Below are 7,680 nucleotides of genomic sequence, written 5' to 3'. Positions count from 1 at the left end.
AGGAGACAAAAATAATAGATTTTTTCACTTGCGTGCAAGTATGAGAAGAAAAAGAATATGATTAAAGCCTTGGCAAACTCATTGGGAGTTCACGTTCAGGATCCGGTGGAGCTAAGGGACATGGTTACCGGTTTTTATAGAAACTTGTACACAATGGAGGGAGTGACTGACATGGACCGTGTGCTCCAACATGTTCCCAGGAAAGTAACGCCGCACATGAACGAGATGCTAACGTCTCCGTACACAAAAGATGAGGTTAAGAAGGCACTTTTCCAGATGGGTCCTACAAAGTCACCGGGACTGGATGGCTTCCCAGCTCATTTTTATCAGAGGCACTGGGATATATGTGGTGACGAAGTGACGGAAGCTGTCTTTCGTATAATCAGAGGGGAGGAGAGTGCGGCGTGTGTTAATGACACAGTACTTGTGCTTATTCCTAAGGTGATGAACCCCACTCTCCTTACCCAATTCCGGCCTATCAGTTTATGCAATGTGATATACAAAATTGCCTCCAAAGTAGTTGCAAACAGGTTAAAAATTATCTTGCCTGGCATTATATCAAAGGAGCAGTCCGCTTTTGTTCCAAACCGGCTTATAACTGACAATATTATTTGTGCTTACGAGTGCTTACATTTTATGAAGAGGAGCGGGTCTAGGTCAAACAGCCACTGTGCTCTGAAACTGGACATGATGAAAGCATATGACAGAGTGGAATGGGAGTATCTCAAGGCAATGATGATCAAGCTTGGTTTTGCACAACAGTGGGTTGACATCATCATGAGTATGATCAGTTCAGACTCATTCTCAGTTTTATTTAATGGAGAGAAACTTGAGTCTTTTACACCATCACGAGGTATTCGACAGGGAGATCCGATATCCCCCTACCTCTTCTTGATCGCAGCAGAGGGCCTTTCGTGCCTACTTAAAACCAGTTCTCAGTCATCTGTGTTGGGTGGGATCAAGGTGGCAACTTCAGCTCCGGCTGTAAATCACCTCCTATTTGCGGATGATAGCCTCTTGTTGTTCAAATCGAGTAATGAGGGGGCTTTAGCGGTTTCAAACCTATTGGATGTTTATTGTAAGGCATCGGGGCAGAAGATCAACCATGATAAATCTTCGATATTTTTTAGTAAGGGTTGTCCACAACAACTGAGAGAGATCATCAAGGCAACTCTGAATGTTCAGAATGAGTCTCTGAATGAGCGCTACTTGGGAATGCCAACTGATGTCGGCCTGTCAAAGATGGAAACTTTTAAGTACCTTAGAGATCGGGTGTGGGAGAAGGTGAGGGGATGGATGGAGAAGCTCCTATCGGCAGGGGGAAAGGAGGTGCTAATTAAGGCCGTGGCACAAGCACTGCCGGTTTACTCCATGGCCTGTTTCAGGATCCCAAGGGGACTCTGTGAGAACATAACATCTATTATTCGCCAATTTTGGTGGGGAAGTAAGGCCGGAAAACGAAAACCAGCATGGGTGGCATGGGATACTATGACTCGACCGAAGCATCTTGGGGGACTCGGCTTTAGGGATATGGAGGTTTTTAATCTAGCTCTACTCACAAGACAGGCCTGGAGAGTTTTGACAGAACCTACATCGTTGAGTGCATGAATTTTGAAGGCATTATATTTCACCGGGACCTCCATTCTTGAGGCAGAGCTTGGGGGCCGACCCTCGCAAATCTAGAGAGCTATTATGGACGGGAGGGATATGTTGAAGCTGGGTATAATCCGGCGAATTGGCAACGGGCAAACAACTGAAGTTTGGAAGCAAAACTGGATTCCAAGACCAGGAATGATGAGACTGGTGTCGCCGTTAGTTCAGAATCCGCTGCGCCTTGTGTCGCAGCTTATCAATATTCAGGAGGCTTCATGCAATGAGCAGCTGGTCTGGACTGTCTTTTTACCTGTCTATGCAGAAGGAATATTGTCTATACCTCTATGCATGCGCAACATGGAAGACTTCTGGGCATGGAGCGGCGAGAAGAAGGGTATTTTTTCTGTAAAATCTGCTTATAGACTGGTTGTGCAAGCAAGGTTAGAGGGAGAGCAGGGAAGTGGTGGTACCGCATCAGCATCTGGCAACACGGGTAATGAATGGTCTAAGTCATGGAGGACGTACGTGCCATCGAAGGTGAAGTTGTTCTTGTGGCGTTTTGCACGCAGCTCTATCCCAACAGCGGAACTACTCCACCATAGAAACATGTCGACTACACCAACATGTGTGCTTTGCAGTGCCAGAGATTCATGGAGGCATGCTTTCCTTGAGTGCCCGATGGCAAGCAGCGTGTGGGCTCTATCTGACGATTCTCTTGTCAAAAATATGAGTCAGCATGATGGTGAGAATGCAAGGGAATGGATTTTCGCACTGAAGGATGCTCTCTCGCATGAACATTTTGTGTGTATGACCGTTACCTTGTGGGCAGTGTGGGCTGCTAGAAGGAAAGCTATATACAAAGATATCTTCCAGAGCCCGTCCTCAACACACTCTTTTATTAACTCTTTCCTGAGTGATCTTCAAGTGGTCAAGAACATGAGCAGTGCTGTGGTGCAGGACAGAATGGCGCGACCGACTCAGTGGTTGCAGCCGCCATTGGGCATATCCAAAATAAATGTTGATGCGGCCTGCATGGGAAGTTCAAGTGTTGGCGCGGTAGCAGCAGTGTGCAGGAGCAGGGAAGGTCTTTTTCTGGGTGCGTCCACTGTTGTGTTCAAGGGTATCTCCGACCCTACAACACTTGAAGCGGAGTCAGAGAATCGATGGCACTAGCTGAGGATCTCCAGTTGCAAGCAATTCACGTGGCGATGGACTGCATGGAAGTGGTGAACGATATCAAGCAGAAGAGTAGCCCGAGCTATGGGGCCATTATACATGAAATCATAGAGTACTCTAGTAGTTTTAATTCGTGTGCTTTTGTTCATTAGTTTAGGAGCTCGACTTTCGAAGCTCACAATCTAGCGAAGCATGCTTTGGGACTGGAGACCGGTCGCCATGTCTGGTTAGGCCACCCCGGTGATCTTTCTTTCGTCCCTGTAAACATTGTGACGGATTAATAAAAGCTTCGCGTGATTGTCTCAAAAAAAACTAATAACATTACTGTATATACAGAACATACATTTGACTAAACCAAAATACCTAGCGACTTCCCAAAAAAATACCACAACACACAGTAAAACATTATTACTACTATATAAAACAGTGAACATACAACACAAATACATTTTTGGAAAAAAATATTTTGCGCAAAACAAGCACATAAAAGAGCATTATAATAACAACTATAAAATAATTTTGAGTTTCTATAAAGCCAAAATAATTTGGGTAGACACCAGAATATATTCTTAGCGTTTTCCAAATTTAAACATATAAAGCTCCCTCGATTTGGTCCACTTCTAGACATCGGATACGCATTTGGACCGTCAGATATTCACTTCGTGGTCAAATCCAATTTTCACCCACGGTCATTTTCATTGGCCTATGACCAGTGGGCTCATTTCATGCACTCATTGGCTGGGTGTGCCTTTCCCTTGTCCCCGAGGGATTTGCCAGTCCCCTCCGCCCGCGCCCCGTGCTCGACCTCGAGAACAAGAAAAAGGTCAAACCCTAGCCGCCAAACCCTCTCCTCCCCACTCCATCCTCTCCCACGCCGCCGCACCCTCTCCTCACACGCCTCAGCGCCCTCCCCTGCTCCCTGTGGACTCGGCTCCCCTGACGTACTGCAGGGCGCAGTTGGGTCACTGACAGGTGGGCCAACTTGCTTTCGGGCCCACCTGTCAGTGGCCCAACTGCGTCCTGCAGTACGTCAAAGGAGCCTCGTCCGCTCCCTGTGCCGCCGGCCCCATTCCTTCTCCCCGCGCTAGAACAGAGATGCGCCTCAGTAGGGGTAGAACACCTCGGCTCTCCCTAACCTCTCCTCTCCTTCCTCTCTCTCACATCCTTCCCCTGATTTCTTTTCTCGATCTGCAGCAGCAGCAGCAGCAGCGTCTCCATGGACGCGGTGGCATGACGGCTCCCAGGCACGGATCCCCTCCTCTGCCTCCATCCTCCACCTCTCCGGTCGCCCTGTTGCAACGGTGAGCTCTCCCTTTCCCCGACTACTCTCCTCTCTCACATTACATCAGATCGGATCGGACCCCTGATTTCTTTTTCTGTTCGATTCAGTCCGAAGCAGCAGCAGGCGACCTGCAGCAGCTCCTTCCTACCTTCCATGGACGAGCTCGATGGAGACATCGTCCAGCCTGACCACGGCCATGACTACCCCACGCACAAGGTCCCTTCCTGCTCCCCCACCTTCTTCCATGGATCAAGACGCTACATACACTGTTGCTGCTGTTTTTCAAATGAATGAATGAAACTTCCTTCCTTATTTCTACAGGAAGGTTGATTCATTTTAACATATAACAAATTCATTCCACCGAAGCCATCTGCTCCGTCCACCAACCCGCCCAGAAAGGTAGTTACAGTGAATTGATATTCGCACTGAGGCCGGAGGCGAGAGGCGAGGGCACGGAGGTCGGCGGCAAGTGCTCAAGAGAGAAGAGGAAGGCAGCGGCGCTGGGCGGCTGCGGTTTACACAAGAGCGAGGTGACCTGCCCAGAGAGGTAGTTACAGTGAATTGATGTTCATATGAACTTCAATGTTGTGGCGTTTTTATTAGATCTGAGTTGTAATCCTCAATTTTTTTAGGTTTGAGTAGCAATGCTCCTGCTCTACTAGCTATGACATTTTCCATGTTTTTTCTTCTAATATCGTATAGCGTCCATGCTTATGGGTTCAATGACAAGCTTTTTTCACCTTCCATCCTGTTTTAAGCTCTGTTGATGGATAATTTCTGCCATGTTTATGGAGGGGGAGGACGCCAACTACTAGGAGAATGATCAATTTAGCAAGTACATGCTGTAATTCTCTTATGATTATGGGTAGGTGCCCCCTTTATTTAGTTACTAGAATTGTTCACTATTGAATATGCAAATTCAGCATCCTTTATATAATGGGATCTTATGAACTTTTTTTGAAGATTGCTGAGAAGCGCAATCTTTTGATCTTCGAGAACCGCAAGTTTGCTACATTTAAAACACATTCATTATGCAAGACGAATGGTGAGAAATGTACTATTCCCTATCCTTCCATTCTATTTGCATATTCGTGCAGTATGCTTAGTTTTTTTCCTTTCAAGATGAATATTCTACACATGAGAGCAATATACTTGGTATTATGGATGCTCATATAATTCCTGGACCTGGAATTGTTGATGGCTTGAGGCTTAAAGTATGTTATGTGTTGCATACCTAATAAATATTAGCAAGTTAATGTTGCAGCTTGACAGATGCTGTGATAACTTCTCCTTTTTATGTTTGTTAATATCCACTTGGAACTAAGCAGCCATGATCTGGATTTCCTCTATGTAGCTATGAGATGCATGCAGTTTGTTATTGTGTATCGTGTGCTAAAACATTGATTATTTGACAACGGAGGTAGGAGATCGTTGTATAAGTCTTGTCACTATTTTCTATTTTATCCTAATTACTTCAGCAATTGTTTGTATCTCTTCCCTTTGACACGCGGAGATTTTTTGGGAGCTGCTTTATTTATTCCATTACTTTTGTTCTCGATTTTTCTGGAGTCCTATGCTTCACTCTTTTGCCCCCGATGGAAACAAGTACCTGTTTTTCAGTTGCTTCATTTTTGTGTTGCCTTGTGATTTTTTCTTCGAGTCTTCTTGATCATTCACATTTGATGTTTACATAATTAACCTCTACTCATATAACCTTTTCAGTCCTTGTTTAGTCATTATTTCCCCCTCTTTTTTCTGTATGTATATTCATAATGTTCATGCTTAGCTTCTGAAGTGAATACTAAGTTCTCCATTCACTAGATTTTATTGTTTCATGAACAAGGTCTGGTTTTAACCTTAGGTTCAGTTAAATGCATTTTGTTGCACACACTGTTTTTCGATCTATGTCGCTCTATAGGATGCATTTATTTTCCTCAGTTTTTTTTGTTCTTGTGCTATTTTACATAACTGGGACCATAACACACACTTTTTTGCATGTAGTCTATGTTCATCTACAAAAACCAAAGGAAGTAGCTTGTCGTTTGGATATCCCAAGCATCGACTGGCGAGACTATGGTTTGGCAAGCAGAGGTCCACTAGGACTGAGTGACGAACAAGCACATGAATGCATGCATCTTGTTCAAGCATGGATGGAAGAAATTTCTCCTGAAAACAGGACTTGAGGTTGGTATGGATGTACTTACATTCAAGATGACATGTAACATCATGAAAGTTGGCCTCCATGACCTCTGAGAGGTTCATAGGTCCTAATTGAGGTTGTCTTCAGTTCATTATTTTTATCGCTGCTATGTTAGCTCTTTTGTGAGGGTCCAATTTGGTGACCACCTTAGAAAGAACAAGTTTCAACTATTGCCAAAGCTATTAAATCAAAAGATTATTCTTACGTCAGGAGGTTTGCATCCAATCTTCTGAAGTTAATTTGTTAATATATGTGATCATGTACCATGTGGTCCATAGCAACTTTCTTATAATACATCTGGATCATGTCCTTAGAGTGTAGAGATGCAACATCATATACGTACAAGGAATGGTCGACGACCACTTTTACATTCATCTTTTTTGTTTGTGAATTCAGAGCTTCTATTATTACAACTGCACGCTCCAGTCATGCTGAATACATGGGAGCAGTACATTCAGTAGAAGGAGATACAGATTTAAGCTATGCTCGTAATTCAACTTTTGCCACACTCGTTCAGTAATCGGTACAACTCATTCTGCTTCAGGATAGAAGCTTCGAATGGCTAGCAGAACCAAGGCCGCCGGGACACTGTCACATTGAGGTAGTGCCATGGCCGTAGGTGCTGATGTCGCATGGGCAGCACCGCGGCCGCGGGATCGCTGTTGTGTAGTGCCACAGCCTCCGACTCGGTGTTGCGTGGTGGAAGAGCAGTGGTCAAGTTCGACGGCATTGAAGCGAGATGTGAGATCCCAGCGCTCCAAATGACGGATCGTGGCCGTCGGAGGGCCAACAGAGGACAAGGGATAACAACCGGTGGTGGAGGGCGAGTCTGAGAAATCATGAGCTTTTTCCTTCTATGAAAAGTGATAAAGTTGCAACATAGTTTGCTCAAAGGTGTGCATCAATGCAGATTGAGCGGCACAATCTGAGAAGAAAAATGCAAAATTAGAAACGTGCATCATGTGTATGTTGGCTGAGCGACGGTGTTGGGGGCTTGGTTGTGGCGCAGCCCTTCGGCGTGGGGCCCTCTTGCGTTGCCGCTATGGTTGCCTCGCATTGGACGGGAGGAGATAAGTAAATCCCCAATTAAACTGGCAACATCATTATGGAAGGGAAATGATTGGATAACAAACTTTATAGATTTAGTATCATATCATTCATTTGTGACAGCATGATCTTAATTGCGCATCTCTGAATATTTTAGGCCCTTGCTCTTGGAAGATTAGACTGATGTGGTGTTGCTTTATAAATAAATGACATGCTAACTTACGGGCTTGATTTAGGTGTGTAGGCAGAGGCAAAAAAAAAAGAAAGAATGACAATCTCAGGTTTAGGCATGCACATGGCCATGCTCACAAAATAAGTAGGCACAGATGCACTATTGTGATTTTCAGCAAGAGAAAGAGAAGTAAAGTTAATTGTTCAGATT

The 7,680-nt window shown here is 44.8% G+C and overlaps 1 long non-coding RNA gene across 2 annotated transcripts; it reads left to right on the top strand.

Moving 5' to 3' along the window:
- Positions 1-3,813: 3,813 nt before the first annotated feature.
- Positions 3,814-7,476, top strand: LOC123069871 (uncharacterized). Of its 2 annotated transcripts, XR_006433116.1 has the most exons (8): positions 3,814-3,880; positions 3,964-4,070; positions 4,159-4,267; positions 4,373-4,598; positions 4,810-4,916; positions 5,015-5,096; positions 6,053-6,235; positions 6,796-7,476. It is a non-coding gene; the product is annotated as an uncharacterized lncRNA (long non-coding RNA). The 2 variants fall into 2 exon arrangements; XR_006433115.1 differs by having other exon boundaries at positions 4,373-4,916.
- Positions 7,477-7,680: the final 204 nt, after the last annotated feature.

Source organism: Triticum aestivum, chromosome 3B (genome assembly GCF_018294505.1).
Source record: "Triticum aestivum cultivar Chinese Spring chromosome 3B, IWGSC CS RefSeq v2.1, whole genome shotgun sequence".
Lineage (NCBI taxonomy): Eukaryota > Viridiplantae > Streptophyta > Magnoliopsida > Poales > Poaceae > Triticum > Triticum aestivum.
The sequence above is the reverse complement of the archived record's forward strand: the minus strand, read 5'-3'. Positions and strand labels throughout refer to the sequence as shown.